Source organism: Molothrus aeneus, chromosome 12, assembly GCF_037042795.1.
Source record: "Molothrus aeneus isolate 106 chromosome 12, BPBGC_Maene_1.0, whole genome shotgun sequence".
NCBI lineage: Eukaryota > Metazoa > Chordata > Aves > Passeriformes > Icteridae > Molothrus > Molothrus aeneus.
The window spans coordinates 19,525,301-19,547,321 of NC_089657.1; the positions used below are offsets into that span (position 1 = coordinate 19,525,301).

The following is a 22,021-nucleotide window of genomic DNA, read 5'->3' on the forward strand; positions in this document are numbered from 1 at the left end:
ATGTCAATGACCTTGGTAGGGAATTCTTTCAGGGTTAAACATGGATCCTCTTGTCAAACTTCTTAATGGCTCACAAAAGTTGCTGTAAAACCTCTTCCACACCAGAGTGAGGTTGGCATGCAGGAAATTTGGAAAACCAAGATGTGCCCAGCATGGCTTTGGTAGGATGCAGCTGCTGGGACTGGCTGAAGAACAGGGCCATTGTCCCCAAGGGCTGCCTGAGGTGACTTCCCTGACAGACAAAGGAAGGTGGATTTCAGCTGTCCTGTGATAAGAAGAGCTGAACAGTGCCTGTAACTTTTAGGTCAGGTCAAAGACCTCTAGGAAACATCTATGGAGTGGTCACTGTGGCCACAGGGACCTGCACCCAGTCCCATGGGCTCAGACATGGCAGGGAGTTAGATCCATGTCTTGAGAGTGATGGGATGAAGCAGAGTCAGAGCCTGAGCAGTCAAAAAGAATGATCCAGGAATGGTGGCACACCTGGGAACCAGGGACTTGCAGGTGAGGAGTGTCTTGAATGGGTGTCATTGCTGACAGCCTCCTCTGGGATTGTCTTTGTCTGAGGTCAATGACAGGACATCACACTTCTGTGTTTTAAAGGAATGGCTTTCAAGGGATGGGACACAGATCAACTAATGTATCTGAGGAAAAAAAGGAGTCCTCAAAGGTGCCAAAATCCCTCCAAATTCTTCCGTGGGTTAGTTTTGGTCTTGTGAATATTGAGTATTTCCTTTATTTAACACATTAAATAGCAAAAACGAGAGCTAAACCACTTAGCAGCTAGGTCCTGCTGACACAAGTTGTATCATGTGAGCTTTCTGTACAAATCTTGTGCTTCCTGCCAGGAGCTCCAGCTGCAGCTGGGAGGGGACTTTGGCTGCAGGGACAGAGCAGCTGAGGCCATGACCAGAATTGCAGAGCTTTTGTTTAACTCAGCTGCTCCTGAGGAGCCACACCAATGGTAGCTCCCTTATTGCCTGTGAAACCATAAGGAGTAAACAAAATCCTGAATTTAACCACAGAAGTCACTATTTAAAAACATCTGTAGGGGAGAAGCTGAGCTCAGCCTTGCAGAGAAGCCAGCACTTGCTTTACCCCCTTGAGTAGGGCTGACTGCATTAAAAACTGACTTACTTCATTTACAATTTATGCTGTTATTCAGCTCAGCAACAACTGGATTTCCTGTAAAGCCAAGGGAAACAGCAATCCCCATGATCAGTTCTGGAAAAAATAATTCTGGAGTGGTGCACAAATAAAATGCACTGTAAAGCCTGGACATTCAGAGTGGAGGCTCTGAGAAGCATCAGAGAGCTTCAGAGTTCTGCAGAGAAGCTGGGGGATATTCCCCTTCAAAGAGATACTGCATTTTACTTTCCTGCAATGTGCTGATTTTCTGGTACTCTACAGGAATCCTTTATAATTTCTTGAGCACCATAGTTGGTGTCTGAGCAGATTGTTCTCAGTTTTGAGCTGCAGTGTATAATTCAGATTGCTTGGGTTTCAGATTCTAGAGTTAGTTCACATAACACAGATGAGGATATTTCAGTGAATATTTATTGCAGTGGTTAAGATTTTAATGTATAAAACATGGAGAATTTTCAAGTATCATGAAAATCGTTTCCAGCAGGTGTGGGTGAAAGGGACTTGAGGAGGAGCTGGAAGCAGGAATCCTCACTGCTTCTCAAACACAGGTTTAATTCTTTCCTCATTGCTATTCATACAGCATCAAATGGGTCTCCATAAATGAGAAGCAGAGTGAATAAACAGCACATTTGTTTGGGGCAAAGATCAGAGGGGGAAGGTTTGTGTGGGGTGAGCGTGGCAAGGCTTCCATGGAGACAGGGAAACAGCCCCCATTCATGGCAGAGCCTTTGTCCCCAGCATAATGGGCAGCAGCACTGCAGAGGGGAGAGTTTGCAAAGTACTGGACCTCAAAGTAATGTCCATGACTAATTGGCTTTTAATTGGCTCTGCTGTATTGTTATGGAAACATGGAGCTGCAGGAAAACCCACCTGCTTCTGGTGCTGAGCAAATCTTGGGCTTGAATAATTCCTGACTGTTCAGAAAATAACTCTGAGGAATTATTAACTTGTCATTCACAGACCTTTAACTGGTCTCTTTTAGAGACTTCCTTGGAGCAGATCAAACAGCTGTGTGTGTACATTGCCCTGAGTGTAGTTATACTCAGAGCTACACTTTATTTTCAAAGTGTAGGACTTGTGGTTTTTAACCAAAATGAGGTGTGATTTTTATTTTTGTGCTATTTTACCTAAGCTGTCAGAGTTCAGGGAACTCAGAATGGTTTCAGATTTGGTTTACTCCCTGTGGGAGTTAGAGACTTCAGGCGTGCACATTTTGGAATTATTTATGACTTTTCATTTACAGCTGAGATTTTGTTTTCACGCTGGAGCTGAGCATCTGTGTGAGGTTCTGAATTCACCTCTCTCTGGTTGGAGCTGTGAGCTCCTCCCCAACAGAAATCCAATGAATGAACTTTCTGTGATCAATCCAGATGCTTCATCTCAGCTTTTAAATAGCTTAATCTGTCAGGCATTAAAGATAAATGTTTAAAAGCATTAATTTTTAGTGGCTATAATAAAGATCCCTAAATATCCTGGCTTTATATGGGCAGTTCTAAAGCATAGTTATAACTTCAACTATAATGGTTACATTTCTGGGAGGTTTCCAGTTTCTTGGCTGATGATTTTAATTTTCTTGCCAAAATCACCAGCCTCTAGAAAAAAAATCATTGATGTTTTCTTGCAAACCTTTCCATCTCCCTGCACGTTGGATACGAGCAGGCAAATCCAGGGATGGTGCTGGCACACACAGCAGGACTGTGCCTTGCTGTCCCTCCTGTGGTGGCTCTGAGCACTTTGGAGGCAGCACCAGCCCTTGTGCACCCATGATGGAATGGCATTGTTTGAGGTCTGCTTTTAGCCCAGCCCACAAGGAATAGCAACAGAGGCATGTGGGAGCAAACACAGCCTCACCCCACACGCCCGTGCCAGAATTGCCTGGATACATTCTGTTTGTCCTTCCTGCTTTTCAAACTCACATTTTGAGAACTCTGTCTTTCCTGACTTGGATTTTACAGAAAGATGCTTGAAAGCCTACAATGAAAAAATGAATAACTAAAATCCTGTGGTGTTCTGAGCACTGACAGCTCTAACCAAGGCACTTGACATTAATCATTGAGGCCAGGGAAAGCAGAGCTGTGCTCCTGTGATCATTTCCTTGTGTAACAGCCCTCACCTCGTGTGTTCCTTCACGTAGACCTGTGCTGTTTAATCCCCAGGAATCCTTCCCTTATCTCCTGAGTGCTGCAGTGTATGGCAGTAAAAATCAAATGTCCAGGGAGCCTTTTAGTGTCCTCAGAAGTGTTCTTCCTAACAGACTATTTAACAGCTGGGTGAAGATCCTGCACAATTCCACTCTGAAAGTTTAAAAATGTGCCAGAGCTCTTTCTGATGTCTGTAAAACTGCAGCTATCCCTGAGTGTGGCACAGACTGAGAGCTCCTGCTTACTGGCATGTGAATTCCTTCAGGATTTATTTCAGCACCTCCCAGATTTAGAGCCTCGTGGATCTGGGGTGACAGGAGAGAAGATGGCCCATTTAACAGCAAACACTGTGCCTTCAGCTGGCTGTGAGTTATTTCTGACAGGGTCTTCCTGAGTTTGGGAAAACACAACAGGAATGTGTGAGGGAGGGGCTGTGAGCAGCCCTGCATCCAAGCTGGGTATTTCTGAGGAGTTGTGCAAAGGGGTTTTGGTGCCTGCAGCTCCCCAGGAGAGCTGAGCTGAGGTGTCTAAGCCAGCAGCTTCCACTCCTCAGATCCTGCATCAGGAAGCAACAATTACCTCACCCTGTTTGTGCTTTGCAAAAACATCCTCAGAGCTTCAGAGTGCTGCTCTCCACCAGAGACTCTGGAATTCTGCATGTTCCTTCAGTCCCAGCTCTGTGCCTGCTAGCTTGATGCCTTTAGAAAGTTTTAAGTTTTCTGAGAGCAGCCTGTCCTTTGCCTTCTTGAAATACTGTTCTGGTAGGTGACTGAAAAGTAACTCCTGAATTGATTCACAGAACTCAGAATGCTCTGAGTTGAAAGGAACTCCCAAGGCTCAATCTTAAGTGAATAGTCCATGGTTGGATCAAATCCACAATCTTGGCATTATTAAAACCATGCTCTGAGCAACTGAGCCAATCTCAGGGTCAATTACGTTCCTTTGCAAATATTTATAAGTTATTTGCCAGTTCCTAAACACCAGAAAATGCTGCCTAATGATTCTGCATTTATTAGGATTCTGCATTTATTAGGATTCTGTGATTTGGCAGCAGTTATAGCAGCTTCTATTTTGTCTTTTTTTGCTGATAGGGTTGAATAAGAAACATTATTGGGAGGTCAAAAGCCACTGGCAGGAGTGTAATGTGACCATCTTAGCTGCTCCCTGGGTGTAAGAACTGATTTCTGCCAGTGTTCAGCACTCTGGCTCATTTCCCTTCTCCATGCTGGACCTCTGCCTGTCTCAGCAGCACCTTGCATTTCTTTGATGAGCCCCAGTCCAAGCAGGTTTGCATTGCATTCATCACCAAAGTCACTTAAACTCAGATCTAAGTTTAAATTTACATAGACTCTTTCCTAGCAGAACACTTAAGTAGGTGCATCATTTTAGCCAATTATGACATCTCATTGACATAAACTCAGTTTAATTAGAGTTTAGCCCTAGTTATGTGGCCACCACAGGCTGCAGTGCAGAGCTACTAAATGAGGTGAAGGAGAGAGATGGTCATAGGTACAGGAAAATTCCTCTTGGGGAAGCTGGGTAAACAGGATTCCTGTTTTCCAATGAAATCAATAATATTTTAACAAAAGGCTTTGTTTCTTTGCTTGTCCCTCTTAAAAAAAAAAATTAAAATTAAGCCAATGCTTAATTGCAGTTTTACCCTCATTATTGGAGCCTCTCCATGGGGGATTCCAGCTGAGTGTGAGGAGTTGGAGCTTTTTTGGGGGACACATCATGATCCCCATCACGAGCAGCCCCTGCCATCCCCAGGAGCCCCACAGGGGGAAAGACCCTTCCTTTGGACACTCTCACAGGTATTTAGAAACAGATACTTCCTCTTGTTTTCAGGGAGCTTCCTCAATAGATTTCCACAGGAAGAGAGGGAAATCTGTATGAAAAACAGGAAGCAGTCCTCAGAAGCTTTCTGTGATCAGCACTAGGAGGAAGACTTAAAATAAATGTGGTTGTTTGAAGCAGTAGGTGATACCAGTGGTGTTATCTTATGTAAAAACAGTGATTAATAACATCACTGGGCTGCAGCAGGATTAAAAACTTCAGGTGTTTATATATTTAGCTTTTCATTGTAGTTGACAGTAGGTGACCAGCACTGAAAATTCTGTAACCTGGTTTTTACACCATATTTTCTATTTTCACTTTAATGCCCTGGGCAACCCTTTTGGAAAACTTCCCATCTCTCTCAATCTTGGATGGGATCCCAAACTTTCTCATGCTGATTCTGTTCCTCTTGCCCCCAATATAAGACTTCATCTTTTCCTTTGGCTTTTTGACCTTCTATAATTCAGCTTCAAATCCTGAGATTTATGTATTAGAAGGGAAGACAGGTCAGGATAAAATCTGACAAAATCTGACATACAGAAATATTTGTTAATTAAAACCTTCTAGACGTTTTGCAATGATCCTTTCTAATCCATCTTCAAACTCCCACAAAGTTCTAGATGTTATGGAGTTGTTATAGACTTTACTGTGGGCACTGAAAAGAGAGAGAGAATTTGTAACTCTCCACCTTAAAAGCAACTCTAGTCACACCAGGAAAATGTTCAAATTTTCTCCCAAATTTGCCCCAAACCATAACATGGCTGCATTGGGAATCTTGGGCTGTGGAGTGTAAGGTAGGTGACACCCATCAAAAATGGGGATACAGCATGTGGAATGACAATTCTGAGAGGAGAAACTCTTACATTTGTAAATCCTTCAAAGGAAATTTGACTTACTTTTACTGTCACTTGCTTCATTTCATAAAGCCAAACATCAGAAAGGAGAAGATGGATTTGGCCTTCACAGTGTGTTGTTTGCATTTGAGAACTTCGGGATAATACATTCTGTGCTCACTTCTGATACAGAAAATGGCAAAAAATGAAAGCAGAGGATGTTTGAGTTCCACAGCTAGGCTTTAGTAATTAGACACATTGTATTTCAAGAGATACATGAAATAAAAGCTCAAAATCCTCACAATGCAAAAGCATCTGAAACAAAATCTGTTTTATCCACTCCACTCAGCTGGCAAATGCTGCTGGTTGGATTTTTAAAGGCAACACCCCAGAACAGGGAAACATTTCATATTGTACTTTTGTACTTTTTGAAGTTTCCATCAGAGTGAGCACAAAAGGCTTTGGAGATGTGAGAGGGTCCCTTTGAGGCCAGAGCACAACCAGCAGGGATGTGCTGCTCAGTTCTGGGCTCCTTTCAGCTCAGTGCCACAAGAAAGCCCTGCAGGCTTTGCTTGGCTGCTCCAGCTAGAACTGCTGGAAGCACTGGTGTTTGCCAAGAGACTGTTTCATCTGAGAGAGACTTAACAAAACAGCAGCAGGGCTTTGGAGTGAATGTAGATATTTCTTGGTTTTGGTTTCTGTAGATACCTTAAACAACTAAATGGGGAAAAAAATCAATATAGTCCATGCAAAGTGCAATATTGTTGCTGTGCTCAGCCTGAGATTTATCAGCAGAGCACCCTTCTCCCTCCAAACCATCACTGATGGTTCTTCAAAGTGCTCCTGATTGCTGTGGGTGCACTCAGTGCAATCTTTCACTGAGGAATGAGTGGTTGCTGCCTGTGATGTGCCCTGGGGTTCAGGAACTGAGAGAGGCCCTGGCAGAGCATTTTCAGAGCTGCAGTGACCAGCCTGGCAAGAACAGCTAAAGGTGGCACTGACCATGCATGCCCTGCCTGCCTTTTGGGCTGGAAATTCCTCCAGCAGGGCAGAGTATATGAACCATGGTATTTCTGGAGGGTTGTTAAAGCAAGCTGCTGGCAGTAAAGGGAGCCAGCTGTAGGTTTGTGTCCTCCAAGGATTAATGACAGCATCCCTGGAGCATGCACAGGCTGCTTTGCATTAGCAAAGGCTCATTGAACTGCATTGATCCTGCCCAGAGCTGGGGGAGTCAGGATAAATCCTGCTTGTTTCAGGGCTCTCATCCCCCTGGGAGCAGAAAGAACCTTACTTTCAGATGTGAGGGCCACTATTAACACTGGGTTGAGAAGTAACAGGCTCCAGATCTGATGAAGGGCCAGGGAAAAAACCCAACTGGTGCATAAATTTGATTTTCTAGCAGAAACGTTTGTTTAAGATACCAGATCATTCCCAGATCTCCAGTTAAAACCCAAACACATCATTAATAACAGAAATCAAGGCTATTCCACATGCAATCTGTTTGAGATGACTTTCCACCACTCGTGCCCCAGTGCCTCAGGCAGCCTCCAGGTGTGAGCACCTCGTGCTGAGAGTGCTGGCACCTGCTTCAGGAATTGTCATTCAAACACATTTATCAGAATCAGGGGAATTCAGCCCTTGGATCCACGGCAGAGCAGGAGAGACACGATGTAAGTTCCCAATATTCCAAAATAGTTCCCTTCAAACCTCTGTTTACTTCAGTTCCTGGAAATGCAGGATCAAAGGTGACTCTGGAGTGTATCACTGATGTTTGGGAGAGGGTTTAACAAAACCCTGGCCTGCAGCAGAGCTTCCAGGCCTGCCTTTATTCCAAAGGAGTTCCTTGTATCCAGCCCTTTTGTCAGGCCTGGACAATGGGATTCTGTGGAGATCTCTCAGTGGCTGTGCTTTCCCACCAAGACTGAGCAAGATTCTAGGAAATGTTTTTTTCTGGCCATGTGCAATTTGCCACGGACAGTCTGCTCTTATTCAGTTGAATATTCTAAATTTCCTGATGCAACTGCTGTTAAACAAGAGCTGCTTCTCTCCTGTGTCTGCTCTGTGCTGCTAACCCATGGCTGCAGAGGGAGACAATTGCAGGATTGTTCCCTGAGTCTTCCCTCCCTTGGTAACCCAGCAGAGCAGTCACATCTGGGGCCTGTTACTTCTGCAAGAATTGCATCTGTTTCCAAGACCAGGGAAGAGAGTCCACAGTGCTGGTGCTGCTCTCGTTGACTCCTCATGTCACGACCTTATTGCAGAAGAAAATGTAGAAAAATCTCAACATCCCTGAGACGCCAGCTCCAAAGATATTTACTGTGTAATCACTGCAAGCCTTCCAAGGATCCAGCACCTGCAACTCTTCACAGTTGTTAGGTTTTGCCTGTTTAGTTTTAAATAATAATTACAATGATTGTAATCATTGTAATTATTATTTAATTGCCTCTGCCAGGTGGATCTTCCATGGACCCTCTGGATTTCCTCACCTTCCAAGGCTGGTGGAGACCTGAGCCCTCTGTTCTTGTGCCCGAGGGTGCAGGGCCAGCAGGACCTGAGGGTGGTGGACACCTCTCCAAACTACCCCTGATGTTCCCCAGAGATTCCTTCAACTCTATAAAAGCTGCTGAAATCAGAGTAACATCATTTTGAGGCAACACATTTGACTTTCTTTCTACAAGATGAATAAAACCCAAATGAAATGTTACAGTGCAGACCTCAGCCTGCCTTCAGACCCATCTCAGCTGGTGCAGGGGGTCATTTCCTGAGCAATCACTCTGGAATCCACATTTAGGCTGCTTTAATCAAATTCTTTTTCATTCCCTGTGGGTCTGTGACCACTTGTAAAGTGCTCTAAGGATTGATACAAAAAACCACATACATTTTACTAGAGCAGCATGTGCAGTTATGTATTTGTACTTATTTGCCAGCATAGCATCAATAACAATGGAAAAAAAGTTCCTTAAATTAAAATCTCAAAACAGCCCATAAAGAAAAATTTCTCCTGTCCCCTGGTGAGGATTAGACCTGCAGCTTTGAAATCTGATAGAACGTGGTTTATTTTTATAAAATGAATTTCCTGAAGAGGAAAACTACAATGCCATGTTTAAAAACCTGATGAATTCTTGTAGAATAGAACAGTGCAGTGGGAAGGGACTGACAGCCATCAGCTAGTCCAAGTGTAGCTCTTCAAAATCAGTGTTTGCTTTTTAAATTGTCTCTATTTGATATTCATGGTGGAGTTCTCTACAATTCATAGCACTCAGCCTTCCCCAAGTCATGCATTGATGTGAAGAGATTTTAAATGAGATTTTCCTGAATAATCTAACCAGAAAATTTCATCATGCTCCTTTATCATATAGGCATTTCTCTAGCACTAAAATATTCAGGATACAGCCTGTATTTTATATCTCTGGTTCTGGCAAGGACAGTGTAACCTCTATAAAAACAGATTTCTGAAATAACAAATGTGAACGTCAGATTGAACATATTCCTAAATCTCTGGCCTGGGTAGGACAGTACAAAGTAATAAGATCTATTACACAAAGTTAATTTCTCATTTTGCCACTTAAAGCAGCAGTTATTTTTCTGGTGACATGAAACAATGACTGAAATAATCTGATAATGTAGTTTGAGTGGTGATCAATATGTATCAATAAAAGCCATGCTGCTGAAAATCCAGCTGCTTGTATTCCTCAGCAGTGCTGGTGGGGGAAGTTTGGGATGAGTTAGGGATGATTTGCTCCTGTTGTAGTGAATAATGCAGAGTGTGCCCTGCAGTAATAACTCCTTCTGTGCCATCTGCTTAAGCTTTGTGTTTCACAGCACAGCTCCCTTGTCTGGTTCTTCTCCATTTGTGGAGTCAGATTATTCTTATATCCTCAGAGGGGGTTTAAAGGAAGAGAGGGCTCACCATTAATACTTCATTCCTTTTTTCAATGGGATAAAATGTTGTATTTCTATCTCAGGACTACCTGGACTAGAAATAAGAAAAATCCCTCTTTCCAGGGTTATAAAACACCATTTTCTCTCCCTGACAGTCCCAACAGGGTGTGAGAAACCAAGTTAGAGCTGCCTTTATGGGCAGAGAGAGGTGAGGCACTGGGATATGAATGATATCACACAGATTATTGAACAGAAGCTTTAATATTGGTTATACATGCACATACCAAGCAGCTTGGAGTGAAGTGAGCAAATGTGCACAGAGAAATACCAGTGCACATTTCTGACACATGTCTGTGCCAGCCAGCTGCAAACAGCACAAAGGCCAAGTGAATGGAAATATTAAAAAGATAATAAGATTGCAATAAATATATTAATATATTATAATAAAATTTAAAATATTATATATTTCTGATAAACACACAGTATTCTGACAATACTCTGCTTGCCCCCAGATCCCAGCCTGTGTTGGGAATCCCTGGGCCAACACTCTTACAAATGATGTTTTTCAGTTATGTGGGGAAATATTTGCTGTGCCAGCATGTCACAAACACTAAGCCTAGCTTTTCAGATTAGATTTTGCTGTTGGCACAAAGGGCTGAAAAGGCTCCGTGCAATATTGGTGTGGCTGTCTCTCACACAAAGGCTGACATCTCCATTGAATGGCCCTTGCTGGTTCCCAGCCCAGCAGGAGCTCCTGGGCTCTGAAAGGAGATTAAATCAGTGATTGCAGACAGGACAATGCCAGAAAGGGAAAGCCTGACCTAAAGGCAGGGACTTGTGCAGGGTTTTGTCACACCAGATTTGGGCTGGGCTCTTCAGCCACCTAATCCTGTATCCTACTCATTATGTCCCACAAGGAGAAGCTTGTGAAGGGTGTGCAAGAAATCTGAGAGAGATTCCTAACGGCGAAGTTTGGGCTAAAGCTGTGAGTCAGAGATTTTCCCAAATTTGAGCTAATATTTATCACTGTAGCTCAGAAACTCTCCTTGCCAGAGGAACGGTTAATCCATTTTAAATCCTGCTAATCTCCTGCTATCAGAGATATTTGTGCACCTGAATGAGAGGGGGGTGTTACAGAAGAATGAAACAGCATCTCTAAGCTTAGAGGTCATCTTAAAGGTGATGGTAGGAGCAGTGGCTGATGTGGGTAATAGCTGCCTTTTCCTGTGGATTAAAATCACTTTTTAGAAGGGGAAATTGATGTGAAGGGACAAGACCCAAAGCTGTGGTCTGGAGGTGAGTCAGGGCTCAGCTCAGAGCATGGGAGCTCTGAGGTGACAGATGGAGATGAGCTTCACTCTCACAGCTGTGACCTTGGACTCCTGCAGATGAAGCCAAGGTGATGTCAGAAACCCAAACTCTTATTTTGTCATTTCATGTGTATTAAAGGCTCAAAGACAATACCTAGAGATGCACTTCCCCTGCTCTTCATGGATCTGGGGCACCCTTAGTCCTCCCCTGGCCTTTCACTGCAGTATTTCAGTAATTCCCATGGTGACTCAGGTGGAGTCATCTTTCTGTTTAACACCTGCCAAGTGGTTGGGTTTTTTAAATTGATATTTTAGTTGCTTGTTTAATCCGTGTAACTGTCCTCAAGCTCAGCACTGTGCAGGAAGGTGCTCCAAGCTTGTGGCACCCACTGGGTGAGAAGAATTTTGTTTTCTGCCTGCTTTGAACCTGCCTCTGCTTTCATGAGCTGACTCACAGCTCCTGTGCTGAGAGACTGAACAATTCTCCCCTATTCATCTTCTGGATGAAAATGTTACAGACCCATTTCACATCTCTCCAAAGCGATCTCTCTCCCACATCTGCAAGTGGCTAAAATAATTTCCATGTCTTTTTTTCACATTTGTTGCCTTTTCTAGGCTTCTTCCAGTTTAATTGATTTCAGTGGAAGATCATGAATTTCCTTGTTCTGGTCCAGGTGTTCTGTGAATGTGCATAATTATTTTCTTTGTACTGTTCTCTGTTCCCTTTGTAATACATTTTAATATCTTATTTGCTTTCTTTCCTGCAGCTTAATAACTGAACAGACACATTCCTGGAGTTATAAAGCTCAAAGCTGTAATTTTTCAGCATCTCTAATAGACTATGAGTTCATTACTGCATTTGTTTCACTGAAGCTGAGAGTGTTGTTTGGGGTTGGTTTTGTTTTTTCACTCCCAAAATGAATCTGATTTCATTTATTTGGTACCTGCCACCATCCCCTCACTCAGTGTCCTAGGATCATCCTGCAATTCTTCACACTTGATCCTGGTTTTTGATATCTTGACTAACTGAGCAATTTAAAAATCTTTATTTCCAGTATTATTTCACTTAAAAATCAAATTATAATCACAATATTGTAGCTTTCCTTACCATGGGATATAAAGCAGATTTCTCCAACTAAAATACAGAAATCTCCAAACTAAACACATTTCCAGACTGCTAGTTGTGGTTGAAATTAGGATAAAGCCAAGGTTAGGTATCCATCTCCCTCCCAGTGGATATTCTGATCTGAATCCAAGCTTTGTGATTCAAATGCACTTTTAGTGGAGACTTGAATCAAGTTACTGAGCTGGAACTTCACTGCTTTTAGCTGCAGAGACTGGTTCAGACTCATCTCTGAAGGATGCTCCCTTCTGCAGGGTTTAATGAGAGAGAAGCAATCTGAAATATCCTGGGGTTCAACATCAGACAGGGTGCAGCTTTTTAGGCACAAAATAATCTTCTAAAATATAAAATCTAGAATGCATTTACAATGTACAACTTCATCCACTAAGTGCATTACCAGTGTGTGCAGATGAATTTGTTTAATCAAGGAAGGAGGGGAAGTCCTTTAAATTTAAGGATACACAATCTAAGACACATAAGCTTTTTTACACCTGTTTTATAGCACTCACCTCTGACCTGGCACTTTATATATTATATTCTGGGCCAGATCATGGGTTTACAGTTTCACTTATAAAGTAGTGGAAAAAATAAAGCATTTTTGTAAAGCTTGGCATGGCAGCCTATGTTCCCAGGGTCCTGGGAGCACTTTTGTCACTGAAAACTTCCTTCATTCTAAGCTTGGTTAAAATGCAAACCAAAATCCAAAAGCATTGGTTTGCTTAACTTCACTCAAAATAATAAACCACTGAAAGTGAACTCAGGTCTCTGCATGTTGAGCTGATGGATGGTTCATAAACCTGCCTTAAAAACAATGCAGTGCCTGGTTTTCTACTGTACTTCAGCAGCTCTCCCAGCCCACATTCATCTTGCCCATTGTGAGCTGCTACAACACAGAACTCAATTCAAATGAGCCATTTAAATTTTATTTTGAGCCTTTCTGCAGGCTGCCTGAGGAGATTCAGGTGCCCATGACAAGGACAGCCCGGAGCACAGGGGACATGCACACCTGGCTGGTGGCACTCTCCACGCAGGAGCCTCCCCTCCTGGAAAAAGGGGATTTTCTCCCCCTGGAAAAAGGGGATTTCTCTGTCCACCATGCAGCAGCCTGTGCCCCATGAAGTGGAGGAGCCCAGAGAGGAGCTGTGCTGCCTGCCCTGCCCATCCCCACTCGTGGGAATTGGAAAAATGGAAACTTCCACAGGCACTGAAGGGTTTGAGCTGCAGCCTTGGGAGAAGCTTGGATTGATGTAAAGATACAATATACAGACATTAAGCAGAAAAATCATAAACTTATGGTTCTATAGTTGTAAGAAAGAATATGCCTTAAGTTAGTGAGCAGCTGCACTGCTGAGATGGTGAAGGGTTTGTAGTGTAGGGCTGGGGTTGTGTGGAGTGAGCTGAGAGCTCAGAATTATAACAGAAGCATTTGTGTGCATGTGAGACAGAAGCCATTGGATAAAAGTATCCACAGTGCAGCAGAAGTGAGTGAAGGTGATGGGTTAGAAAAGCAAAATAAACCCTGTGGCAGCTGTCCATTGGGTTAGAAAGTTCTGGATTGCCTTGTAACAAAGAACTTGTGGCTGCTCTTGAGCTATGGCTGAATGCTTGCTCCTCTCATGGCCTGAGACTGATGTTTGCCTGAGCAATAAATCATTCTTAGCTTGAAAATAATCCCACTCCTTCACATCTAGGGGTGCCAATGACACCCCAGCCCACTGTGTCCCTGCAGCTCCGTCCCTCACCCCAGGCTTTGATTCCAGCTCCATTCCAGGTCAGAAAAAGGCTGTGGAGGGAGGGAGGATGAAAGAAGGAGATGCTTTGACAGCTCCTTTCTCATGGTAACGAGCAGAGCTGCTCCTTCTCCCCCCTGTGCTCTCTTTTCTTTCTTTAGAGAAGGAAGAATCCAGCTCTGCCTTCCAGGCCCTGAGCAGACAAACTGGAGGGCTCAGGCAGCTTTGTGGGCTCTGCCCATGGAGCCATTGCTGTGTTTAGGGGTTATTTGCTGTTTGTTTCCTGGATATAATGACAGGTAAATGTGGATTAATAGAATTAAAGGCTTGGCTGGAGGACATGAGGTAGCAAAGCATCAATGACTTCCTGGTGATTTCTGCTCTGTGAGTCATGTTCCCTCAGGAAACAGAGATCCATTAATTTAGCCGCTCCATGGGAACCTGCCACAGGAAAGCTCCCTCTGCTTGGAAGGGGAAGCAATGAATGCTGCCTTTCCAGCATTAATAATTTTCTGTTCTAAAAACAACATCATTTGATACAGAGGTAATTTGGATTATAAGCAAGGATTATAAGCAAGCACTGGAAATTAAGCAGAGCCATGTACATTCATTAATGGGAACACAGACCTTTCAAACTAAGGACCAGCTTCTCTCCCAGCTTTTCCTTGTAACAATTTGAATATTTTCCTTTATTTTTTTGGTTTGGTTGGATTAGAAATCTGAGGAAAAAATGTTTTACAACTAAGGAAACTGCCTCTTCAACATGAAACCAAAGTGAAGTAGTCAAGCAAGGTGCACCCTATCTAGGAGAAAACACTTGTTTGATGCAAGATGTTGCTGCTTGCAGAAGCAGGGCCTTAACTGGTAAGGCTGGAGAACTGCAATTTAAGTATAAATGACTTTGAATACTTCAAAACAAGTGCCAAGCCTTAGGGATTGACAGTTCCTCAATTTTATAAACAGTACAGGTCTAAACTCTAAGGATCTTAGATCCTTAATGATAGGACTTTGATGTGAAATCAAAGCTTAGATCATTCAAATCCTGCACAGTACTTACCTCAAAAGCTTTGTGCTTATTTAATTTTCAAGTTTCCTATTTTTAAATGCATTTGAAGCATCCTTTGGAAACTGTAAATCATGATGAACAAAAACCCCCAAGCCAAAGAGAGCAAAAGCAGGCAGGAACAAGGGGAGAGGGAGGAAAGCAGCACAGTGTAAGATTGACAGCACGGGAATAAACCTGGTGTATATTCTGCTGTAGAGAAATTAATCACAGCTTTTCTGAGAGATCCCAACCCCTGGCTACACTGAAAGGTCTTTTGTTCCAAGTCAGTGCATTTACCCAGGAACATCCTGCCAGTGGTGGGAATATTTCACAGCTGGAAGGCTTCTGAAAAACCTGTCACATCCCAGCCAGGGCTCCAGAAGCACAGACACAGTTTTACTGACAAAACAAACAGACAACATCCTTATTCTTGGTTTTCTTATTCTTTTTTCCCTGCTGAAGGGATTGTCCCTGGGGAACAGCATTGGAAGTTAAGCAGACCCATGTACATTCATTAATGGAAACACAGACCTTTCAGACTGAGGACCAGCTTCTCTTACAACTTTTGCTTATAACAGTTTGAATATTTTTTTTAATTTGGCTGAATTAGAAATCTGAGGAAAAAGTATTCTGCAGCTAAGGAAACTCTCTCTTCAACATGAAACCAAAGTGAAGTATTTAATTTTATTTCTTCTTTGTATCTTAAAATGGTCCTTTGAAATTTGATTTATTGTCATTCAGATAGTGACAGGGATGCTCATGGGTGACAACAGAGTGGTGCCCCACAAACCACCGGTGTACCCTGGTTGGAAATGCCACCCTTGCCTGTTTGCTGGCACAGAAATGGGTAGCAAAACCTCTCCTCTGCAATTTTCACAAGCATTGGCTTTGCTCTGACTGCTCCTATTTCTGCCTTGTGTAATTCTGTGCCAAGCAGTGCTCCTTAGGTGCACTCAGAGCTTGGCTTAAACCTGCAAAGCTGTGCTTTAAGCTTGGCTGAGCTGAGCCTGTGCAGCCCCAGATGCTTTGGTGCAGGGTGAGCTCACACCAGGGACAGGGATGGGGTCAGGACAGGGAGTGAAAGCAGAGCAGATGTGCAGGGAGCACCAGATCTGTCAGTGCTGTGATTAATGGGACACCATGAACCCTCCCTGAAACGTTCTGCTGTGAGCAGAGGCTCTGCACTGAACAAAGCACAGGGCCTGATTTTGATTCTGGAGATTTATTGAAAGGTTTGGGGTCTTTCCACTGACATGTGACTCCCAACACTCTGCTCCTGCAGAGTGGTGATGGGGTGATGGCTGCTGTGATGGCAATTAGCACTCCAGGCTCAGGCAGCCTTCAGGGAATAGTTTTCCCCTCAAACAAGGAGGGACTGCAACCCACAGTCAGTCACAGCCTCTGCACTTTATTTTTCAAGTGGTTTAGGAATGATGCTGTGAAGTTGTTCCACAGAAGTAACTTCCTAATGTGTCACTGTGATATTTTCTGAAAAATCCCTTTGCCAGGATTTCTTCTCCTGGCAAGATGAGAAGCCTCAGCTTCTCCATGTTTTGTTGCTTTGGAATGTGATTTGGAGAATTGTTTACCCAGCATGTGAATTGGTTTTAATTAATGGCCAATCACAGCCAGCTGTGTCAGACTCTCTGAGTCTGTCATAGGTTTTTATTATTCATTCTTTTCCAGCCTTCTGTCTGTATCCTTTATCTTTCTTTAGTATAGTTTTAGTATATAATTTCTTTTAATATAATATAGTATCATAAAATAATAAATCAACCTTCTAAAAACCTCAAGTCAAATTCTCATCTCTCACCTCATCCTGGGGACCCCCCAACAACACCACAACACTAATGCTCAAAGATTACATTTGGCACTTATTGGCCAACCATTTCTTTTTTTATAAAATACATTCCTCTGTGGAATGGAGCAGAGAACACATGCAAATCCTGGATTACAGATATCTGCAATAATGGTTGAGCTTCAGCCCATGCTTTATGTTGTCAATTTCTGACATTGAGCTTTATCTTTGTGATCCCTAAAGGCCACACATCCCTATTCATTTTTATCAGAATTTGCCAAATTTTCAGATGGGTATTATAAAAAGCTATAAAAATGTATAAAAATTCCTTTTTTCAGAGACTAGGAATGGTTTCTGAGCTAAAGCCAGTCTCTTGATGTATTTTACAACTTTCAGGTTGCTTGACTTGAGCACACAGATCAGGTTTCACATCTGGAATTGTGAAAATAGCATAGAATTAGAGAGTGCTTTGGGTTGGAAGGGGCCTTAAAGTTAATCTTTAGATCTTTAGGTGGTCTTAAAGATTCCCTGCCATAGGGGAGGTGGAATTAGGTATACCTGGATATCTCTTTTCTGTAATAAAGGACTGAAGCAGATACAATGACCAGCTCCTCCTCACCACCACAACCTCAGTCTTTGAATTTCCAGTCTGGGATTATCTCAGGACATGAATCTGTAAGATCCATTGAACCCAAGTTTTACTTATAGTGCAGGACATTCTTTTCTAGCTTTTTTTTCTGGTTTTTTTTTTTTTTTCACTTTCCTTGGGATGTGACTGCAGTTTTCTCTAGGTTTTTTCATGGGCTGCAGTTCTGAATAGCTGAGGTTCAGATTCTCAGGCAAGGTCCAGGGAAACGTGCTGAGTACCACAAAGAGGATAACCCCAGCCAGGCATGAGAGAGGCAAATATCAGTCTGGATTTTAATCATGCTGCTAAGTGGGCAGATGAGACACTGACAAAGTTGAAAGGATGCCCAGGAGGATGAAGGGAAGGGGACAGCACAGCAAACATGGGCAGTGATTCAGCAGGAGTCCCAAACAGAACAAATATTTGCAGGGCTGCTGAGTAACTGCCTTGTGTCACTGCAGTGCAGGAGTTGCCTGCCCTGTATTTCCTCACATCAGTGACATTTATTAGCTCAGCCCCAGCCTCCTGGGAGTCCAGGCAGGTTTAAATGCTGCTTGACAGGCTACCCCTGGGTGCCTCTGCTCCTGGCAGTGGGCTGAGGAACACGAGGGGATTTACAGGGTGGCTGGGGGCTGGTTAGGATCCAGGACCATGGCTGGTGCTGCTTCTTGCTGTAACCCCAAACCAGTGACTCTGGACTGGGAGCTCTGCTTTCTGAGGGTCACAGCCTCTCATGGGGACTCCAGGGTTTGGGTTTGAAAGGGGTAGGGGAGGAAGTATTTTCTTTAAAGCGATGATTGTGTGTGAAATCAGTCCTTTTTTGGCAGGGGATAGGACAAGATGGGTAATCTGTTGATCACCCAGGAAGTTGGTGCTGTGAGGGGAGCACTGGGGGGACTGTACAAAGTCAGGGTGGCAGATGAAGGAGGGATATGCACAGCTGTCACCAAACTCTGCCTGAACTTCCAGGCCTAATTCAGGGAAGAAAAGCTGCAGAAACACTGACTGCTCATCCCCTTGGCAAAAACGAATCCCTCAGGTGTAGGAGGGGTGAGCACGATGTAAATCACGCACAGAAGGCTGGGGGAGGCAGCTGTGCAAGGCAGCTGGGGATGGGTGACAGAACCAGCTGGGCTGTGGCTCTGTCCCCGTGCTGCAGCAGGGCTGGCAGGGCACTGCCACCCCTCCATCCCCAGGAAGGGATGAGCAGGGGGACAGCTCCAGCAGAGCCAGCAAACGCAGCCAGGAGGGGATGTCACAGACATCTTTTATGGAAAATCCTTTCCTTAGGATTTTTCTTCCTGAGAAGCTGAGAGGCCTCAGGAACAAAATGTAACCAATGGTTATCTGCTGCTGTGGAATGCAACAGGTGCATCTGGGATTGGGCTCATGGGGTTGTTTCTAATTAATGGCCAATCACAGCCCAGCTGGCTCAGACTCTCTGAGACACAAACCTTTGTTATCATTCTTTCTTTTTCTATTCTTAGCCAGCCTTCTGATGAAATCCTTTCTTCTATTCTTTTAGTATAGTTTTAATGTAATATATATCATAAAATAATAAATCAGCCTTCTGAGACATGGAGTCAGATCCTCATCTCTTCCCTCATCCTGGGACCCGTGTGAACACAGTCACAAGGGGACAGGCTGGTGTCCCTGTGTGTGGCACTGCCACTGAGCCGCCACCCATTCACTCCCACACAGCAAACACGGCCAGGCAGATAAAAGGAGGATTTAGGGAGAAGCCAGGGAAAGCCTCCCCAGAATAAACACTGTAAACAAGAACCCAGCATGGAAAAAGGCAGGGAAGTGGCTACACTTCCACTGTTGCAGCACACCAGGGGTTAATGTTGCAGCTCCTTCGGGATAAATCAACTTGCAATTATGTGACTGGATTTGAAGTCAAGGCTTTGCTATTATTATTATGGAAAGCTTTGAAAGACTCTTGCATTTGAAATAAAAGTAGCCCTTCCACTGAAAGAGATGCTATACATTTTATACACTGCCAAATTAATCTATTTAAATGGCTCTGCACAGTTCTCTCTACCATAAATAACAATACCTTCCATTATCCCCTTTTGTGAAATCAAAATGCTGCTTTAAAGTGTCCCCAATGAGAGTAATCTGGTTTGCTTACTTAGCTTATGATTCTTTTATGACAAGTAGTCTAAGCTTTGTGTGATGGGAATATATTCACCTGCTACAGCTAACTTCTTCCAAACCTTGAAGCTCTGTGGTTTTTGGCAGACTTCTCTGTAATACAAAACTTCTTACTCTTTAGCAGAAAACAGTATCAGCTCCAGGCAAAGTTAGAAAATAAAATGAGATGACATCAGTTCATCCAGAAGAATCTGAGTGTTTTCACAGATGAGGCTCTGCAAATTTAACATTTCATTTCACTCTCTGAGCTCAGTGTTCCTGAGTGCCATCAGTCCCTGCTCCCTGCTCCTGTCCAAGGATTTCTTTCTCACCTGCACATCTGTCCAGCACATGCACACCCACAGCCTCCTCTCAAATTTTGTGCCACCTGGAAAAAATTGCCAAGATGCCCCTCATCTCACAAGAGCAAGGAGCTGGTATTGATGACAATAGTCAGGCAAAAATTGTCCAAATTTTCTTTACAGTCTAATTTTTTAACTAGAAGAACAGTTCTAGGCTGCCTAAATATAAACCATTATCATTCTGACTGGAAATAACCTACTACAGACACCTTTTATTGTGTATGAGTGCTTCCTTCCTAGGGCTTTTTTTTCCCTACACTTAATTGAGCTGATTCTGTAAGGAATATTTCCAGATTTCTCTCCTGTTCTTGGATTATTGATTTGGACTTGTTTGGTCCATCTTGTTATATTTTACAGAGTGAATGATAACCTGAGAAATTACTGAAAAGATCATGGCACTGCCTCCTGAAAGAGAACAAAAACTGAACTGCTTCCAGGATAAAATAACCTAAAGCATAATATTTAGAAAAATTGACACTGATGAAATAAATAAATGGAGAAAATTATACTAGAGGCCTCAGTCATCATATTTACAGGAAAATATGAGAGGCTGAAACAAACTTCTCTGCATTCCATGCCAAAAGGATTCCTACTCATTAACACATAGAAATGCTGAAGGATAATTAAGTAATTTGGGAGACAGACCATGCATATGGGAAGCATTTTTGGTATTTTATGACCTCCTTCACTGACCTATGCAATTACTGTGCTGCTGACTAATGCAGCAACATAAACCCTCTGTCAACATCTCTATTGTGAAGTTTATTTCAATTCTAAATGATCTTTCCTTTTATTCCTTACACTGGGATCAGAAGCATGCTTGTTAAATCATTCTAATCCCTCCAGTGCTCTTAAAGAGAAAAAGAATATGGACACTTTATTATCAATCAATTTCTAAGCCACCTCCAATCTAGTATAGAAAACAAAGCCAACTCATATTTGGCAAGAACAATTCATGTCAAATCAATCCAATTTCCTTTTCTGACAGGGCAAATGGCTCAATGGCTGAAAGAAGCAGTAGATGTGACATTTTTACTGTAGTAATATTTTAATGGGTGGTATTTTTAGAAATAATGCTTAGAAATCATGAGATTTTATTAGAATACATGGATGGTGTCACCTTCTGCTGCATCTGAACTTAGTGGGGGAAAAAAGGGAGTTTAGGGAATAGTGGTTAATGATTTGTCCTCTGGGAATAGCTCCCTGGGCACTGCATACAAATGGGACTTGCCTGACTTCCTAAACTCTCCTGTCATCAGGCACTGGCAATTACACCCTTTTGATACAATACCAATGGTAAGTATACAATTTCTTGTGATTGCTTTTTCCTCTGAATTGAACTGAACTCAAGCTTTCCAGGAAGGAATTTATTGAGATTTACCCTTAAAGTTGAGCTGACTCACTTACTTGACAGGGATTCAAAAAGAAAAGCTGAAAGATAGTCCAGACAGAAACCTGAGACATTCATCAGAGTAGGAAGATCAGGATGGGCACCTGAAGAAAAGAATTATGAACTATTTGGTCAACTAGGCTGGTTTAGGAAGCCAGTGATGTGACAGGGGCAGTTCAAACCCTGGCACAGGAACCTGTGCACGCAGAAAAAGTTCATGTTCAAGTCATACAGATTGCAGGAATATGAATCTGGAATATGAAATCAGGAATAGGTGATTATAATTACACACTCCAGTTTAGGACAACATTTAATCACTTGCAGGTACTTAAACACTTTCTTGACTAAATGCAAACTGTTGTTTCCTGCATTAGGGATCATAACTTAAGGTCATGGTTGGGATTTCAGATCTAAGTGATTGCAAGTAGGTCTCAGATGAAGGTCTAGAAGAGGGATTTAGATGCTAAAAGAGATTTTAAAATCTGAACCTAAAAGAAGAAAGCATTTCCTAGATAAATATGAAACTATAAACAGGAGCAGTGTGCAAAGCTCATAGATTGGACTCATTCTTGAACATGATCCTCTCTGGAAGAAACTGGACTTTAGCTGGAGGAAACCTGTGGCTCAGCAAGCCAGTTAGGGTGAATTCTCAGGAGAGATA

The 22,021-nt window shown here is 42.9% G+C and overlaps 1 protein-coding gene across 2 annotated transcripts in view; it reads right to left on the reverse strand.

Moving 5' to 3' along the window:
• The window catches only part of EFCC1 (EF-hand and coiled-coil domain containing 1), a 40,770-nt gene that overhangs the window by 14,022 nt on the left and 4,727 nt on the right, over nt 1-22,021 (reverse strand). The gene's annotated exons all lie outside the window — the stretch shown is intronic.